Consider the following 19,924-nt stretch of genomic DNA (forward strand, 5'->3'; position numbering starts at 1 on the left):
CGCGCCGAATAAGTAAAAACAGGCCGCGCGGAATCTCGCGGGACGGGAATTAAACGCGAATGAAACGCGTCCGCCGCGATTCAAATTTATTCGGGCGTAAAACTTCAACGCGCAATTACATTAACGCCGCCGAGCGTTCCGTCATTCGCTGAATTCACGATTTTTACCGTCGACCCTCGGCCCCCGCCCCACCGCGTTCCGAATATCCTCGCGAATCGACCGAGAGCGCTCGCGCGAACGCACGAATTAGTCTCGCCGGAAAATAAAAAGGGAAAATTCTGTTCGAAATATTTTGTCAGAATTTGGCAGCGAATTTTCCATGGTGGGGGAAGCAAGGCAGCGAGTGATTATGGAACAGGGAATTCTAAACGCGTCAACACAATGACGGATCGATGATTTATTTTTACGGCTGCTCGTGCAAGCGGACGCGACGAGTGTTTTACCAGTCTCGAAAATGGAATTGCATGCTGCCGACTGACATTGCGCTAATACTCAAGGACCGTTATTGGGGCGAGTTTTAAATCATATTACCACACGAACTTGTAAAAACGTATTACTTAATAATATATAACGACAGGGACACACGCGCCATGTAACAATTATTGAACTTAATAATGATTGAGGCTGCCCATGAAATTGATATTAATCGTGACACTTTTCAACCAAGATAGATCCGGGAAACCAGAGTAAAAGTTATTTGGGACTTAACGAGTTCGTACAGTCCTCTGGTTAATTGATAAACTACGAATACCACAGGGCGAATTTACATTTCCTGAGAATTATCTTGGATTGGAGCGAAGCAGAAATTCATCATCCAGAAAGTAATTATTATAATTAGAAACGAAGGCATGAAGCAGTTACAACTTCATTGACTTTAATTCTTTCCTTCGATCTTTTCGAAGTGATTCGCAATTATAGTAGTGAACTAACAACCAATCCAGAGTGACGCAATAATTATTCAACTTCTTTTCAATATGATGCAGTCATTAAGACGCGTTAATCGTTTCTCGGTATGTCGAGTCAGTCATTCGCGGACGACACAATACTTCGTCTAGACGGGAAACTATTTTACATTTGTAATCATTTATCGAGCGGATCAGATCTTTTAAGACATCGATGCTTATGATGAATCGGCTCGACTTTTGGTTTATGCCACTCGAAAACCTCGCTTTCAGAAAATTTAAGTATTTAGCTAAATTTTTAAAAAATTGGAAAATCATGTTGTACGACATCAACTGTCTTTTCAACATTCTTACGTTTTGCGGAACTCAATAAAATCTACATGAAAGTCCCTTTCCATATTTTTGTATAGTAAAGTAGGTATTTAAATAATAGCTTAGAGCAATGCATTGGATTCAAATTTATTGAAGTAACAATCCTTTGGTAATCAAAATAGGACCCATTTTACATCTTTTATGAAAATAGTAATTTCAATTATTAATATATATAAAAAATATGAAAATGATTCAACAATATTTTGCATTTTCTCAGTTAGAAGATATTCTTATCGAATTACATGAATTTTTGTTCAAGACAAGAGATTAATTTCTATGCATTTCAATCTTAATATAAAAAAATTAACACCCTGCACCGGCATAAAAATGAATTTTTAAGTCAGAGCAAATAATTTCGTCGGCTATGTACGGGTAACGCAGCAATCAAAGTGTTAACGATAATGAATGAAATGGCGTCGCTGTTACCACAGAATCGCAGTAAATGGTCGTATGTGCAAGATTTTCTCCCATGGGTCGCTTAAAATTCTGAAACGATCGTAACCGAACGAAAGATGACGAAAATGGCACCCGCACCATGTATACGTCCTGATCTCGATGAATTAACGTCAACCTTATCACCTCTCTACTCTCAGTCACCGGCCGCAGTAGGGCCGAAGGGGGGAGACGCGTACGCCATTGTTATTACCTCCACGATTATCTTCGGCCTCACTTCCGCCATTAGCATGATCGACAGCATTATTATTCCCGGCGTGAATTTTTCCGGCGAGTTCCTTTCTCGTTTGCATAATTAGTATTGCGTAAAACGCGCGCACGCGCGGACTATTCGACCGTTTCGCATGCAGCCGATGCCCCGACTCGGAGAAACAGATTTCTTGCGCAACCGATCTTTTTATATTAACCAGCCTCGCTCGGGTTTACTGCCACTGATGCAATTTTACGGCCCAGGCGCCGCACCGCGCCGCAACGATTCAAACTTGAGACGAGGTTTGGCCTTCTGGTACTTCGTGTGGTCTCTTCAGCGATTAATTTGGCCGATTTCTCCCGGACGAGAATCCATTCGCAATCAGCGAATAAAAGTTGATCGAAATTGCGGGAATTCTCTAAAATTACCGTACTGGAATCGAGTACATGTTAATCGAATGTACGAATTTGTCGATATATTATCGATAGCGTGCTGATTTTATGCGTTTACTATGAAAATGAGAAAGAGTGATTCGACACTTTGACCGCCACGCGAACCTCAAGAGAACCTCAAGAGAACCAAACGAGGACGACTTTGTTCTCTTGGTTTTGTACATTTCTTTTAATTGGATAAATAAACAAATTAGAATCGTTAATTGGACAATAATATTTTATTCGCACACCAAATTGTACTAAATGACGTATTATTGCTGAGGTTTAACGTTAACCAAATTAAAATTGACAAATAATGACATCAATTGCTTTTGATTAGCGTGAAAATGAATTTCCAAATCCGCCGAGCATATATTACAATACGATCATCCGCGAATGGATGACGCGGCATTCGAAGTGTTAAAGCTGTAGAAAGATAAGACGAAATTAAGACTTCCTGCTATATTCAAATTTCTTGTAATTTTTATTTTGCACGCAGACACGAAGGGCCTGTGATGCGTATTTCTATATCTCGTAGCTTTTTAAGAAAATAACAAACCACAAGCGCGTGTGATGCCAGATGATATTTCTCGAATCATCGGCGCGACTGCACGTGTATATACGAATTGAAGCTGAAATCGATTATATCGTTTCTCTCTTTTCCACCGGGACATTATAAGCGCGCAGACTGTTAACAAATTACGTCTTATCGTATCACCTGGTAATTCTATATTCCGTCGACATTGTGCAGTATTTGTGCAACACGCGGTGTACCCGATGCCTGGTAACTGGTGTGAAATGATAATTGGATCGCGGTACATAAATTCATCTCGCCGTATCATTAAGCACGCTAATAGATAAGTAAAAAAGTAATGCCGGCTTAATTGGGCCCCGAAAAATATCTCATTAGAATCGCGTGACACCTGTTAACTGTTAAATAAGTCAGATATGTAAATGGGACTTCGCGATAATATCCGTCGTTATAAATTCGGAGCAGTCGATCGATCAACGAAATATAAATACTGTCGGTGAACGGTGCAAGGGTCGGACGTTTGATACATTTCATTCCTGCGGCAAATATTCGTTACGGAAATTATACTAAAGCGGCTCCGATCAAATCTCTCGATCGAGAAAGAAGAGAAGAAATTGCGGTACGGTTCTATGCTCGTCACCGGGAATAATTCGATTTGGAACGGGACCGAGTCGGAGGGAAGAAATACGTTCGGATTTGGGACGCGTTTTAAAACGAGACCCCGAAGAAGCGCGCCAGAGGAGGATCCGTTCGATTCGAGATCGGGCCCCGGTCGATCGATAAATTTCGAATGCTTTCGACGGTTCCCGCTTTCGTTACGGGCCGAGCGTTATCGATGAATATTTATGAACGCAATTTGCAAAGTGGTGCGTCGATACGCGCCCGATTATAATGAGTAATGCTTTTTTATTTTAACCGCGCCGGTACCTTTTTTTTCTCCGCTCGCAGTTTTCCTTCCTCCGGTTTTTTAATCGACGCCAAGTATTTATGGCGGTGTTATCTGCTGAGTGAAATTGAAAAGCTTCATCATGCGCGACAGTGGTGCACCGATGACACGAAACTGCGTCGCGAATCGATATTTATTATTATATTTTGCGCAATTAACTATCGAGGCTCTCCATTAAAACACGAACAGACCAGCACACCGATCCACGCAGATAATGTTCCCCGTTTTTTTTTCTTTTTTTTTTTAAACACTATTCGGTGAAATGCTAGGGAAAAAAGGTACGAGAGATTAATGCGTTTATCGACTAGACCCTAATCGAGTATTCTCGACAGCAGGTAATTGTCTGCCGATACTCGATCCACGGTATCGAATATATTTTTCCATTAGAAACGTAATCGATCGTCGACGATACAAGCGACATTTTCGCTCGCAGATTTCGCTGGCCGGGGAAAAAGAGCCGCCTGTCGATCCCGCCTCGTTATTGACAGTTTATTAAATTAAATCTTACACGTTGTGCAAACGGTGCGGTGTCAATAAATGCGAAATAGATACGACTTAAATTACGGCAACGACAACGCTTCTTTCCCGCGTTTTCAACGGGAAATGGAAATCGATCGGTTCGTTACGGAAAAAAAAAACGCTCGGAAATGCGTTTCGCTCATCTTAACACGTCCTCCAGCGAAGATTCTTTTTAACGATTTTCACTACATGTTAATTATTACGGGTACTCATTAGTAATGTCGTTTCCATACCACTGAATATCAACTTGCCTGGTTATGGTTTCGTTTTTGCGAATTGCTTAATAGAATCTGTTTCTAATCTTCGCTGACAATCTGTTGAAAAAATGTATTGGATTATTCGGAAAGTAATTTCGTCTTGTTACCAACAGAGAGGTGTCGATTGTACTCGATTCTAAGCCGTATTTTCATTATACATATTTTGACGGCTGATTTTCCGAGGCTTGTGTCTCGAAAATTTTGTATGATTTTGTGCATTTACTTTTTTAACTGCCCCATCAAATATAGAAAATCGAAAACAGCATTTTCGACAAATGTTGCAAAAACGAAATTAATTCCATCTTCTCCATACACACGTCGCACAATTTTTTTCTTGCTTGATCAGCATTCTCACCCTTTCGTTTCCTTACCTTTCCAACAAAGTGACAATGTTTATTCCATCTAAGGGAATACGACATTACGAGATGAGCTTCGAAATGAAACTATTTTTCTTTTAGTAATCAACGATTTAGTCGGAAGAAGGCGGATTTAATTTTTCCATGTGCAATAAAAATAGATTTTTATTGTTCGATAGACGCGAGGCGAAAATGAAAACCACAGTAACTCATGAGTTAACGAATCGCTGTATTAAATGCCTCGGTTACTTAATGACTCGCAACGATACTCTCTCATTGATAAACGGTCTTCATGCCGCGATAGGTCTCACGTGACCGCTTATCAATCGGTCCTCGCGATTATGTCGTTTTTCGAGTCGCTGGTATTCCGTCATTCCGACCAAACACACGAAGCGGCGACGCTAATTGCGCCTGAATAAACCATCGCGTTCAATAGCGCATGAAAATTTATCGAGCGGCCGCAAAGTTGTTCATTAAGGCGTCCCAAGCGTCTCGTGTATCGGCCCGCGATCGAATAGACGCTCGTAACCAATTTCTTTCGCGATCGTAAAACTTCGATCAGAACTTTATGCAATTTAGCCGACGATCGACGATTGCGAGCATCGTCGAAATATTTTTACCAGGACTTTTATGATATCGTAATTTAAATATTTGACGAGGATCGAGACGCTCGAGTGAACGCATAAATTTTATCTGCGATATAAGAAGTGGAGATTTCATCGATCAGCTCGATTATCCGTACAGTATACTCCTACATTTTATGGCCCGTGACGCCGTCCTTTCTCCATTAAGAATATGCAACATCTTTATTCAATTATCTCTGCTTCCTTGAATTAGATCATTAGTACATTTTTGGCTCGTTAACCCTCTATCCGCGATCAACGTAGAATTCGCGTTGTAGTTATTTTGTAAAATTTAGAAAAAAAGAACTATATTTAACAAATGTTAAATTACAGAAATTTTTCTTGTTCTTCTTTGTTTTTCTTTTTATAACCTCTTCAACCTAATTCTTAGAATGCATAACAAATAAAACCCGCGATTTCATACCGAAAAATTAGAAACTCGCCCGCAATTAGATGAAACTAAGTTACTTTTTTCGAAGAAAAGCAACTTATGACTAGATTACGAACTTTATGCATTTATGGCAAAAATGGATACGATGATATTCAGAAGGATTAAGATATCAGGAGAATCTAAGAATTCCATTACACTCTATTTACAAATTATTGAAACTATTCAAAGGAGAAATACATATTTATTTAACACTTGTTCTGTACAATTGCTGCAGCCAATTTTTATTTTGCATAAAGGTCCACAGTCTAGTTGTCACGTCAGAAATCGACTAAAATAAAAATAAGCATCTTCACACAATTATCTTCATTATATAAAATTGGATTCGATTAAACTTTTGTTTCCTCAAAGTCTCCACGAAGTTCTTTTCCTTTTTCTATTGCAGTAAAAAAAACCTTAAGGAGATAACCAAGTAACAATGTTAGGAAATCGAGTGAACAAAAAACGCCAAGGGTTGACTCGAAAGTTAGAAGCGTGGAAATGATTATTTCCATTCTTCTAAATATAGGATCCACATTTCGGATCACAATAATGCATCGACGTTAAAAACACACTAGCGGCCAGCCGGATCGAATCGTTTCAAAATTAAGAGCGAAATACGATCGACGAGAACCGCGGCCGAGTAAGGTGCAAGAGGATAAATTATCCCGCGTGTCGGTGTATATAACGTAGGACGGAAACGTCCAAATGATCGTAATGCCACGATGATCGATGGATCCTTGAATACCAACACCGCTGCGAACGCCGTGCAAGAAGTTTCTATCGCGTGCGCACGATTTCTCGCGAACCCTTGTGACAGAGATATAATTCGATCTAAGTGCGCAACGAAAGTGGTCTGTACAACCGGAGCACAGTTTTCTAACCCTTCTCTGAACCTTGCTTGTGTAGTCCTCTTAAACTATCCTTATTATTCAAATTTACAAGCGCGATTTACATAACGTGATCTTTTAGATAGAACTTGAAATTCCAACACCAGCCATTGCACTGGACACTGTAATCAAAAGTTCAACATGATGCAGAGAAACGTTAACTATTTTAACTCGTCTAAGGTCACAAGATTAATTTTTGATCCAATTACCACCCTCTCGAACCAACTTAAAACCACCCACCTCTCTCAACATAATTGTACTCTTATTTCATTCGGAGTTTCCCGAAGCTTGAGGTGAATACAAAATCATTCTCGCAGCAGGGTAGAGGAGACGGTTACGCTATGGGGTGACTAATTTGCTGCGCCTTTGCTTTGTTCTCGGGCATAATTAATTTTATAATTATTGAATAAAACACATTCAATTTTTTGATTCTTTTTGTTCGCAATAAAAAGGTTTGAAAACAAATCATAGGCACAGCAATTGGTCATCCCGTGGTAACCAGCTCCGTTAAGCTATGCTAATCTGAAAACAGACATTAATAGATGAATGGAATTGAAGTTTTGACTCAAACGCTTCGACCGGTGATTTTATGTGTCCTGTAATTTGAACGAAGTCAAGATTCCATGCAAACGACTAGATCACGATCAGAGTCTATTTTAGACGAGGGAACAGTGTTTTCCCAAAGCAGAGAGCTACCTATTAGAAATTAGAGTCCACACCCCGTGGGAAATTGCGGGAAGTCGGGCATGATGTAAAATCAAAAACTCGGCGTTATTAAACTGGTCTGTAAAAAGTCTTTCGGTCTGTCACCGGAGGATGTTCTAAAACTATTCGAGACACGCCGGAGGCTTCCTTGAAATAACGGCCTGGGGAAGATGGTAGCCGTGCCGGGGGATGGTTCGAAGGAAGCCTGGAAGCGGCCGGGGTGGCAAGTGGGAAGAGCCAGGAATGTAATCACAGGATTCCCTTGCGATCCTTCGGGATGCAGGTGGCCATGTTGGATTCTTAGCCGGCTGTTCGCCGCCTTATATATATTGTTCATTAGGCGTTGACAGTGACAGCAAGGCGAAGCGAGGCGAGGCGACTCTAGGAGCGACTAGGAGAAGAGAGGAGAGAAGAGAGCCGGCCTTCTATTTCTGAGTGCTCACGTGGCTCCCTAAGCTGCCGTTCCCGCTCCCGTATATACCTTCCGGTAGTCTCTCGAAATCGCTTACTAGCCAGACCATGAGAACGGCTGCGGCCACGAAATAAGTGTGGCAGGGTGAAGAGGTTAAGGTAAGTTTCCTGTTACACGCGCCGGCTCGTATATGACCGGGCGTAAACTTGCATCGTGTTCCGTGCAGCCGACGCGGCCGGATATTTAGTACCCCCTAACCGTCCGCCAGACGTAGTCGGCTTTCGTCGCCCGGGATTTTTCTGTATTTTTGTGGTACCCTTCGGTAACGAGTTTCTTCGGGCAGCCCTCTCTCTCTCTCTCTCTCTCTCTCTCTCTCTCTCTCTCTCTCTGTATCGATCTGGAACCGTACGATTCGCGTTCTTATGGGCCGAGCCAGGCCTGCCGCCGATATCGGGACCCGAGAAACCTGACTGGATACCTCTCCGAACACCGAACTCTGCAAAACCTTCATCCCCCTTCAGACTTTCTCCTGTTCTTCCGGGGCTCGATAATTCTTCTTTATTAACAGCATCGAATTGCATAAGTATTATTCGTTTAGTTCACCGTGTATTACGGGGTTGATGCTGACGGCACCAGCTGCTCGATTCTGAACCTCTCGGTCCAGACTGTAATCGAATTCGTTACGTCATTATATCGACGACAAGTTAGTCGAACTTGGTACGAAGTTCGTGCTGCATTTCGTACGAAATCCATTAATTCTATTCTCAGGCTAAATCAGTGTAAAATCAGTAATAGCTGCTCGATTCTGAAGCTCTCAGTTGAGACTCTAATCGAATTTGTTACAATGTGAAAATGGTGCTCGACTTTAGGGGAATACTGAAAAGTTGATTGAGCATTGTACCAGATTCGTTTCAGATGCGGCATTGATGTAAAAGAGCATCACCCGTTCCATTCACTGGGTAAATCAGCGTTTAATGTCATTACATTGCGAATATTTTATGCATTTATGACAAAAATGAGTGTACCTGTAATTTGAGATACTACAAAAATGAGAATCATTTATTAATATCGATGTGTTACCTGAAATGTACTAAAATTGTTCGAGAAGGAATAAAACTCGTAAATGATTTCTGTCTCCTGCAATACATGCAGAAAATTTATTTGAAGATCCGCAGTATAATAATCATTAGTAGCTGCTCAATTGTTTTCAGTTTAGACTGTAATCTAATTTTTTGCAACACGAAAATAAGGTTCATCTTATTTAAAAATTGGATATAAAACAATTTGGGTAAAAAACCTTTTTCTTGATGGATTTATTTAAATGCATCGATATGATATTCGTATTTATTCGGTCGAGTAAATAGTTTATTCTATTTAAATGATAATCTGGCATTGATAAACGAAAGAATAGGAATGCAATGGGCAGTGGAATAAGTCATATTATTGGAATGTAATTGGAATAAACATGTTTTAATAAAATCACATAAATGACGAAAATACCTAGTGAAATGTATAATCAACAAATGATGAAGTTACATTGTGATTGAATAATATCGAAGAGCGAAAACTCTTACTGATTTATCTAGTTTCTGGACTAGAACATTTATTTGGCCTCCTCCCCATTTCGAGTAGATTTATCGGATAATCCTAGATGTTCATGCAATAGTAACGAACAAGATATTGATTACATTGTCTGGCAATGTCCTCTTTACGAATCTCAAAGATCCAAACTGTATGAGCAACTTAGTAGCTTAAAATTGTTTCTACCGATCACCATGTCTGTTTTGTTTGTTGCAACCCAATATCGAAGAGTGTGCATGTATCCTATTATTCTTAAAAACATGTAATATAAATGTGTAAGTAATCCATGAATTACTATTTAAGGTTTATGATTAATTACATTCGCTTTACTATATAGCGAATAAATCTCATCTGAGATTTAAAAGCTTATAATAATAAGATAAAATAATAATAATAATAATAATAATAATAATAATAAAAAGAAAAACATTTATTTGCTTAGCGAGATGTTCTTTTACTTCGCCCAGAAACCTGTTCCACTTCTCGATAGAATGGATTTTCCTAACGCGGAAAATATATATAGTAAGCTAAATGTAACAAAGATGACGATTATTAACAATTGCAAAATGCGAAAGGAATGTGCGGAATGATGTAAGAATTTGTTCCATTGACTGAACTAATGATCGGAAACCGTAGTTGCGTGTACAGTAAATTTTTCCTAATCGACGCTCAGCTTGTAAACAAAAATGGACTTGGGAAGGGAAGATAGGATTATTTAAACTTACACTTCGCTTTTAAAATGGTTGATAATCGGAAACTGTAAAAATAAGCCGCGAGGCTCGAATAAATGTATCTCGTTTTCCCAAATTGTCCATTTTTCTATAAAAGCTAAGCATCAATTAGGATGATTAGGATATATGAATCCGGTTCTCTCGGGTCGCGGAATTTCCGGTCCTCTCGCGTACAAAATGCATGTTCCGAAATTTACTATTCCGTTATTCAACGTATTACATAATTAGATACCGACAATCGTCCATTTAAATCTTCGATTTAATATCGATTTCATGATAAATTAATGTCCGTTCTAAAGAGCAACATTTGTAATTTCTGAAAACTGAAAACTTTGCCCAACACCTGCATGTTAAACGAAGGTACCATTTCCTTAAAAGCGAGAAATTACATAGCAATCATAAATAAATAAAAGCTCCTGTCATCCAGGAAACTGTAATTCCCTTTTCGCTGGTGAGCCAGTATCGAAGAAACTCCGTGATTCGCGCTGCATTCGTTCAAGAAACGTTCCAACTATCGAGTACGAGCTTACCGGGCGGCACCTTCCTCGAGCAATATCGGCAGCATGAGAAATACCGACGATTTCGTCCAGATTACCGGCCGATTTTTCCGGGACGCCTATCCCGTGCCATCGAATAGAATAATCCGAGCCGGCGAAGCGCGGTAATTTCATCGTACAACGCTCGGGAAATTACCTTATTTATAACTCGCATAACGAACCGTACGGTTCTAAATGAGCCCATTAGCATCTACAAGGGTGCAACGATCATATAGAAAATATAAACTAGCCGTTCGGTAGCCGTTCAAAAATCAATGTCCAATCGCGAGGCGTCTCTTCGGCGCGTGATCCCGTGGGATCACGGATCCGCGGGAACTCGCTTAATCCGTTTTTAATTAATCCTGGTCCGCGTAGCCGGATTACGGAACGGCCCCTTTCGACGACCGGATAAAATTGTTTATTCCGATGGTCTGTGCCTCCTCTCTGTCCCTTCCCGCCCTCCGTCGCCGAATATCGGCGATTTTCAACGGGGTCCCAGCGTTTTTATTAATTAGAGGGAACCCGGACTCGCAACAAATTGCCGCGATTAAAAGGCCGTTTCGCGCGGCAACGATCGTGGAAGCTCGGCTCCGGCCGAAGAATAATTGTTCCTTCGGTAGCGAACAGATTTGTTTATCAGCTTATCGACCGTTCGTTTCTACCGTCGTAAGTTATATTGTAAAGCGAAACCGGTTCGGAACGTGGGCCCGGAATGCGCCGGACTGCCAGCCCCGGCCCGGGATGAAGTTGCATTCTCCGGCTCATCGATGCATAACGCTGACTGAACCTCGATCATCGTTACGTCGCGTCGGTATCGGGCCTCGTATAAATGAACGGTGACTCGGTCTGCACGGAAAGGTCTTCTTCTTCTTCCATCCGCGACGCGGTTTCCTCGGCTGCAGACCGGAAATCGATTAATACCACGATGAACCAACATGGTTGCCGGCATATTTATTATCGACTGGTTGTTGTTAATGATTAGTAATACACGCTGCATCGTCAACCAAGATCGAGGTGCCATTCTTGTACTCGCAGTACACATAAGACAAGGGTTTCCTTGGATTTGCAACAAAATCGATTGGCTTCAGGTATGATACTTGTTAAATAAATTGTCCCTCGATCTATATAAGTATCATATTGTCAGATTTAGTAATACGAAAGATAACCTAGTTTATAATTATATTCTGAATCGGCATTACTTTCTCTTCCAACTTATCTTTCACAGTGCATTACGAAAAAGTTATCAAATGCAGGTTTCAGCTCTCTGGGCCATATTCATAGAGCTTTCAAATTCTTTAACAACACCAACGCACTTAGAATTCTCTACTGTTTCCTGATAAGAACATATTCTGGAATATGACAGTATCATTTGGTCTCTAAACTATGAATCACATACTAATAACATTGCCGTTAGGCACAGTAGTTGTCCCATGCCTTTTGACTCACATGTCTATGAAAAAACTCACTTCAAAATACAAATCTTCAAACATTGCACAATAGAAGAAAAATTACCGATATTTTGTTTGCTCTTCTTGTCAAAACATTTAAGGAATCTCGCACTATTTTATTTTGTAACGTAAACCATCGCACAACATACGGATCTCAAAAATAGAATGATTAATCATGCTAATCCGGTACACGCACAAAAACAGGTACAATTAAACAATCCCTAGGAAGTTTAAAATTATCGTTGCATTCTATTGCACTAGAGGAGTTATCCAGTGAACAAGTGTATGAAATAAAAGGAAATAATATATCGTATGATTGTTATCATTTCGTAGAGAGACAGAGAGAGAGAGAGAGAGAGAGAGAGAGAGAGAGAGTTAATACAACCAGAATAAATATTAGAAGCAACTGCAACCTCAGTCGACGAATTATTCATTCGAGGCGCTGAAATATTAATCGGTAATATTAGTCTGAAATTGAAAGTCGAAAGTGGAGTCGATGAGTAATGGACAGAAGATGTTTCAACTTTTATGGGACATTCGTGAGTCTCTAAATGAAAATTGCACGACTGAAACACAGATCCTTCACTACAAAAGAGTTTAAAGCAGAGAAGAATCTTGCTCGAGCAAGGATCATTTCCATACGCTTTATAACGTAAAATCTACGTTAGGATGTATTTTATGTAAAGAGTACAGTAGAATACCCATTGTCCGGGTATCAAGAGCGTCGCAAAAATTATAGCCCGCTTCGGAAATCCTAGGCAAGAGCACTAGCGGAAACGCGGTATCCCAGAAAAACGAATAAATCATCGAGAAACACGAAAGTATTCGGGCGATGGATATATTGTCTTATGATCCTCCATTCTTCGGAAATGATCCACGGCCAATAATGTAATTGAGAGCGTTAAAGAGTAGCAACGCGCTGGTCTCGGCGACGGTGTATCTCCGGCCGAATATCCAGCAAGACGACGATGACGTTGGGGAAAAATGTATCTCGTAAAGAACCGCGCAAATATGCATGGGAATAGCGTGTACGGGGGTGTGGGTGGGTACGCGAGGCCGGGGGTTAGAGCCGTAGGAAAATGGGAGGCGCGGAATAGACAGGAACAAAGAAAAAGCGCGGAGAACGGGGCTGGGTGCTGGGGAGAACAACCTTCTCGAGCTTTCACGAACGGCTAAAAACGCGGTGCATGCTCGCGCGTTAAAATGGTGCACCCATAACTCCGAGGATTTTTGTCGCCGGCTTTAGTCGGCGCAACTTTATGGGGGTGTAGCTGAAGAGATTCTGAAAATTTTCCCGCTTAGCGGACACGCGCAGCTGATGATCAGTAGCCGGCTCGCGGGCTTGGCTTGGGGACATTCTGCTTCAGCAGTGAATAAATTTCTTCCGAAAAATCTCGGTGTTGAAAACAGGATAATTAAGACCCAGCTTGCAAATGATTTTGAACCGAATTTTAAAAACGTCTGTTAACGAGTAATGTTAACGTGCACATTATGTAAAAAAAGAAAAGTACTGAGAATTTGTAAATGCAAACCACTTCTTTACTTATTAAAATTGATTCTGTCACCTTCGAAAAAAAAACAAAACAGATCGCATGATATTTTCGCGCAATATTCTTTATTTATTCCATCGGCGAAGAAATTCCGAACGCACAACAACACAGTCTTTGGGTTTCGTTCGTTTCGAGGCGACATTCCGAAGATTGTTAACTTGTCTGCACGTGTCATATTCATAGACCCATGATTCGGCATACAAAATTTCGTTAGAAATGCAAAAATAAAAATTAATTCTTTGCTCGATAGCTTTTTTCATTGCAACGGTGGCGGTTGCTTGCATACAAAAAATTGTTTCGAAACAAGAGTACCGCGAGACTATAGAATAAGAAATTCTAAGTACCTTTTTCTCACAATTTAAATTTCGGCTAACATTCGGTGGATGCGATACAAATTGTGATAAAAATACGAATCTAGTACATCGCAGGTAATTTTGAATCCAATTTTTTAAGCTCGACTCCGCGACGCATCCTGACGATGAAATTCCCTGAGACCGTCGGGAAGATAAATTGTTCCCTGAAGTATTACCGGAGCCTTGTAACCACTATATCCTTTCGAAACATCGGCCGTACATTCCGGCCGCGATGAAAGTCTGACTAGAAAAATATAATCTACGCGGCATAATAACCTGAAAGGGGCGTAAAGTCTGTAACACAAGCTGATACGCGAAAGCAAGACCATCCCCTTTCACGCACCTCCTTCGGTATCCACCTTGCCGGGGATCTGCACGGCGTCTACATCGGCCCGACATCGTTCTATGAATATTTCAGCCGTGGTAAATTATTAACGCAATAATTGCCTCTCGTAAAACCGTTCTTTTCGCGGCGTTAACGAACGCGCGGCGATACGCCAGGCCCGGCCGCCCGGTTCATTATGTCTTTGTACAATTAGCGTCCGTCGTGCGGATCGCGGCCGAGGAAAATACAACCACCCGATCGCGATAAGAACGACAAAATCATTACTGCTTTTTCAGCGCCATAAAGTTTGGCGAACAAGCCAATGATTGCACTGTCCTCGGACATTGCGCACACCGCGCCGGCATCGAGCTGCCATCGGCCTGCAAAAAACGATTGTATTAATCCAAGATATTTGAGACGGCGCGTGTACGACCGGTCGATTACCGAGGAATCGAATCAATTAGAAAACTAAGCAACGAAATTTGAACGATGAGAAAATAATTCGTAGCTGGATGGGACGTTTAACGCGATCGTATCATGTGCGCACGGCATTATTATAACCTGGCCGCTAATTTGATAGAGTAAAACCAGTTACGGCCGGACCAATTAGAAAGTACTAATTCAATCCTAAGCTACATTTATGTAATTGGTCGGTAATTTTGCTCGCTAGCGAGCCTTGTCAGTCCATCAGGCGCAACAGTCTAGACTACTTTTTAACGAGATGCCTCGCAGTATCGATCTAATTACAGGCTCGAAGCCCATTTACGTTGTAAATGGACGTAAGCCGGTGCTTCCGGGAGTAGGCAAATCATGGCGGCGGTACGTGTCATGGCAGCCAGTTACAACACTATCGGTGGCGAGTCGGTAGCTGTTGGACGCGGTTCGTTCCCGAGCTCGAGCGAGCGATGAACACAGCGCGCCGGCTGCATCGGTGGCCCATATCTTTATTTAATTAGCGAATTACACGCGTCCCGAAGCAATGGTAGCAGTCGTTTTTCGATCAGATAGCAGATATTTATTTGAAACGGATGCGACTGGTCGAAGGATTATGAAGGGATGGTTGCCTCCACGTTCGAATAAATATGTAACGACGACGCGGTTGTTGCAATGCGTGCCTTATTGTTCACGGCGTCGGGTTTTATTGGATCGTCCTTGGAGCAGTGTGAAAACGCAATCGTCGGCCATAGCCGGGATGGTCGCGTTAACGACCGTATTGTTAGCAAAAATTTATGGGGTTTAATGCGCGGCAAACGTTTACGACGTCATCGAGTGCTATCACGGAACTCTTTCGGCGCCTGTTTCGTTGGCTTGTTAAGGAACGCTATCGGTTCAGATGAATTCTCTCGCAGCTCGATCTACAATAATTTAGTCATTATGACATCGATAGGATCCCATACACTTCTGGTTTGATTGGAAACACAAATCGACAATTTGGTGGACAAACAAAAATGGACAGTTTCCGATTGTCAACAATCGGAAACAAGAGGAGATAATCGTATCTCCTCTTCCAAAATTGTCCATTTTTGTGCACAATCTGAGCGTCAATTAGGGAGAATTTACTGTATTCCGTTTTGTTATTCTCTCTTTGCTTTCGCAAAGAAAATCTTATGCATGCTCTTATCGAGTGCATTCCTTTATAATTTGGGGTTTTTGAACATTTTATCCCTCTTCTAGATTTCTGTGAATTCTCCATTAAATGCAAGCAATCCCACTACTAAAACTTCCCGAATACCGATAAGAAAACTTGTCGCACTCGGGAAAAGAGCAAAACTAATCAAGGAACCGAGAACAAATGTATGTCAGAGACTGGTTGGTCTAAATTAAAATGGAGAAATCTTTCTTTTTGGAAGTGTTGTTTATCCGAGACTCTTGATTCTGTTTATAAAATATCATTTAACCCTTTCGCTACTACGGGTGACTATAGTCACTTGCCACAAGATGCCACCTATACACGACGGGTGACTATAGTCACCGGTCACAACAATGGAGCCAAAAGTTAAAACAACAGCTATCGCCTCGCTTTCCTCTGTTCGCAGACGCTGTCATCTACCAAAAACTATGATCAATTGTAATAAATCTGGTCATATTAATCCAACGTTTTTGAAGCAAAAGCCTTGGCCCCGAATGCTGAAGACTGCGCGCGCTTAATGTTCCTGCTTTCGGCAGGGTGCTCCGTTCTACACGAGGGACTCCGCGGCGAGGCCCGCCGTAGCCAAAGGGTTAAGTATCGCGTGTGAATTACTGTTTTTTGAGCACAAATGTAAATTACTAACAAACAAGAATTTCCAGTTCTATATAGCGTCAATATTCTCTGTTGCCTGTGCTATATCAAAGAGAAACCTAATAATTTTATTTACACGATAATTATTAGACGCTTGTAAACAGAAATTCTTATCGAGTATAAGGACAAGTGAACCGCTGTCGCTGTGTATCCTAACAGAAATTTGAATATTTCAAAATTATTTCACGAAGAGAAAGTAAGAATGGTTGACGCGTTAAAGGTCTCTCGCGAAGCAAAAGTTCGCAATCACCATGAAGATCGGCAATCCGTTTAATCCGCGCAATTAGTGCTCTTGCCTTGTTCGTTTACGCGCGAAAATCGTCGGATAGGTGAGCGTATGCAACGCTGTCAGGCTCATAAGTGAGACACGGGATCCCACGATCGTATCTCTTAATTCACACCTCGATTCCAGGACCCGGCGGAGTGAAGACAAGGCGCGGAGCGTGTGCCGAAGACAAAAGGAAGTGGAAGCCAGGCCGAGGCCGGATAAGAAGGGAAGTGTAAACAATAAAAGCCGGACGAGAGAGGGTTGCACGCCGGTAATCTTGTTACGGTTATGAATCGGCGTGCTCAGGATAATGCTGTCTACTCGGCGGCGGGTTAATTATATTCTCACCTCGTCGCGCCCGGCACCGATGAAGTCTTTCTCAGGCGTTAATACGTTCGCGATATCCCGCGGAAACTTTTCCATCCTCCAGGAAGACAATAATTAACGAGTCGCACGAGCGGCTTCCGTCCTGCAGCGGTGCATTCGGAACAGCGTGTCGGTGCATTGTCCCAGCACAATGTCAGGTCGCCGGATCTCGATTGAAAAATCTGTATCTGGGCGCTCCCGTTGATACGCTAATTGCGAACGCCGGTGGAACGTGTTTGTTTTGTTGCTAATTGGATCGTCGAGCCGTGAGCTTAGGGCCGGTTAATTTCCCGATTATCTAACTAATCGGGAAGTAATAAAACAGGTCCGCGGCCGTTAGCCCTCGTGTTTGATGATGGTGTGCCGATGCTTTTTATGCGCGCTGTGTACGACTTGGACATCGACGCGTGACTCGCCGCGGCTTGGTACTTCGGCTGGAACGCCAATCTCCTTCTCGTTCCGTTCGAGAATGTAAGGCTGCAGAGAGATCGGCCGTGATCTTATCGTGGCCGGCTAGTGCTGTTGAAGTTAATAAACTTGTACACTTCCGGTCGTGTGTATTTTCTGCTTGCAATTTTGTTGGGAGTGGCTGCCAGCATTCTAGATTCGCCTCGAAGCTCCACCCACATTCCTAACGTCCGCGTTCATTAAGGCGCCTTTTAAGTCTTCCACTGGCTGAAGAGAACCAGGGAATTGGAAAAAATGTAAATGATTTTTGCGCTTTCTGAGGCATGGGCGTGCATAATACAAGCTCGCGGAATGTTAATATGGATATCCACGAATTTGCAATCGAGCGATAACGTAGCCGAAAGTATTGTAACAATCGACTCGGTACCGACGTTGTTACGTACAGTGTTCCTACATGAAAGTGTTCGTACATCTTTTAAAACGCAATAACTATTTTAAATCTGACTTGATCTTTTTTAAAAAGGTAGAGGGATTAGTCTATTAGACAATAACCGAAATGTCTTTTTTTTTAAATTTTGCTATTACTTGGAATAGCAAGATTGGACAAGAAAATAAAAATCTCTCGTTTTACAACTTTTTAATTGGAGCCTATAACGCAAATTTAAAAAATGCCTCTCATAGATCTCGATAACTTATATGCATGTTGAAAATTTTATCGACATCGGTTCACGTTGTTACGAATTACAACAAATTAAAGATCGCAAAAATCGCAGTTTTATCGCAATTATGGCCAAAAACTGTAAGAAATCTGCAGCTTTTAAAAATCTTCAACGCCTGTAGCTCGACTCTGGGTTAATCGATTACGATCAAATTTTCAACACGCATATAGGTTACCGAGATCCAAAAAAGTTAAGAAACGTGGGTTTTTCATTTCTTCTTTGTATTCCAAGTAATAGCAAAATTAAAAAGAAAAGCTTTTCAGTCATCGTCTAGTAGTCTAGTCCCACTATCACCTAAAAAGCATTTATTTAGTTCAGTTTTGTAAAAGTTATTGCGTTTGAAAAAGTGTACGAACACTTTTGTGTGGGCCATTGTAGATAATTACTTTGGATCATCGAAACCAAACAACTCAATTAGTAAGCGACTAGCGATCCTTTACTTTATTCACCTGAAGAAATTACGGTCGCCTGCATTTCCGTCTCTCTTCTGTTGCGGTTCTAGCAATTTTTTTCTGGCTTCTTTACGAGCTCGCGTGCCAGAGGAATTTTCAATTAACGATCTCGGTGCAATTGTCGTTACTTGTCGGTGACATTGGGAAAATAAACAGAGATGAAACATACGAACCTGTGTCACTACTTATTTATTCACTTTCAATGTCCTTTATTAATACAACGCCACGTTCTGTCGTGTAGATAACAACAAAAGAACTATCTTCGCTGAGAACGCCGATAGAATAGATCCATATCTTCATTATCGTATACCAATTCCTTGTCTCAGAATATCGACTCAGACTTGTCTTATCCTTCTCTCGGTGGTCACAATGAACTTCTCCTCCCTTACTATTAATATCTCCGTCTAGGATAAATGCACGCTCACGAGGAACGCAGAAACCTTCTGCATGCAAGCACATCATCAACGACAACTTCAGATTGCACAGTTGCAAAATAAATCGCAAGGCACGGGATTCGATCGAGCGGCGAAGTCGAGCGGCAGCAAGGAGCGTCCATAGTCGGCGACCAGCTCCTCCGCGCTCGAAAAATCGAGCTTACCCTTTCATTCCGCTCCCACTTATTCCGGCCGCGGCTTACATACCAACGGATCGATCTCCTCGCGAGGAGGATAATCCTGTAAAGAAGCATCCGAGCGGTAGGAAGCAGAAAAAGGCGGAGAGAAAGAAGCGAGAAAGACTTGCGGCCGCGTCGAGCCAAGGGCTGCGCCCTTCCACGTAGAAGAGGAGTCGTTCTCGGGCCTAGCGTTAATTAGTTTCGCCTGAGTTAATGACTTTTTCCCTCCTAATCAGGTAATTCCGTATCTCTTTAAAATAATCTTGCCGCCCGTCCGC

The 19,924-nt window shown here is 41.7% G+C and overlaps 1 long non-coding RNA gene across 1 annotated transcript; it reads left to right on the plus strand.

Moving 5' to 3' along the window:
• The first annotated feature begins 11,655 nt into the window (after positions 1–11,655).
• On the plus strand, positions 11,656–19,201 carry LOC143260804 (uncharacterized). The gene is made up of 3 exons (XR_013035078.1): positions 11,656–11,951; positions 16,576–16,758; positions 17,233–19,201. It is a non-coding gene; the product is annotated as an uncharacterized LOC143260804 (long non-coding RNA).
• Positions 19,202–19,924: the final 723 nt, after the last annotated feature.

Source organism: Megalopta genalis, unplaced genomic scaffold (assembly GCF_051020955.1).
Source record: "Megalopta genalis isolate 19385.01 unplaced genomic scaffold, iyMegGena1_principal scaffold0020, whole genome shotgun sequence".
In the NCBI taxonomy this organism is placed as follows: Eukaryota; Metazoa; Arthropoda; class Insecta; order Hymenoptera; family Halictidae; genus Megalopta; species Megalopta genalis.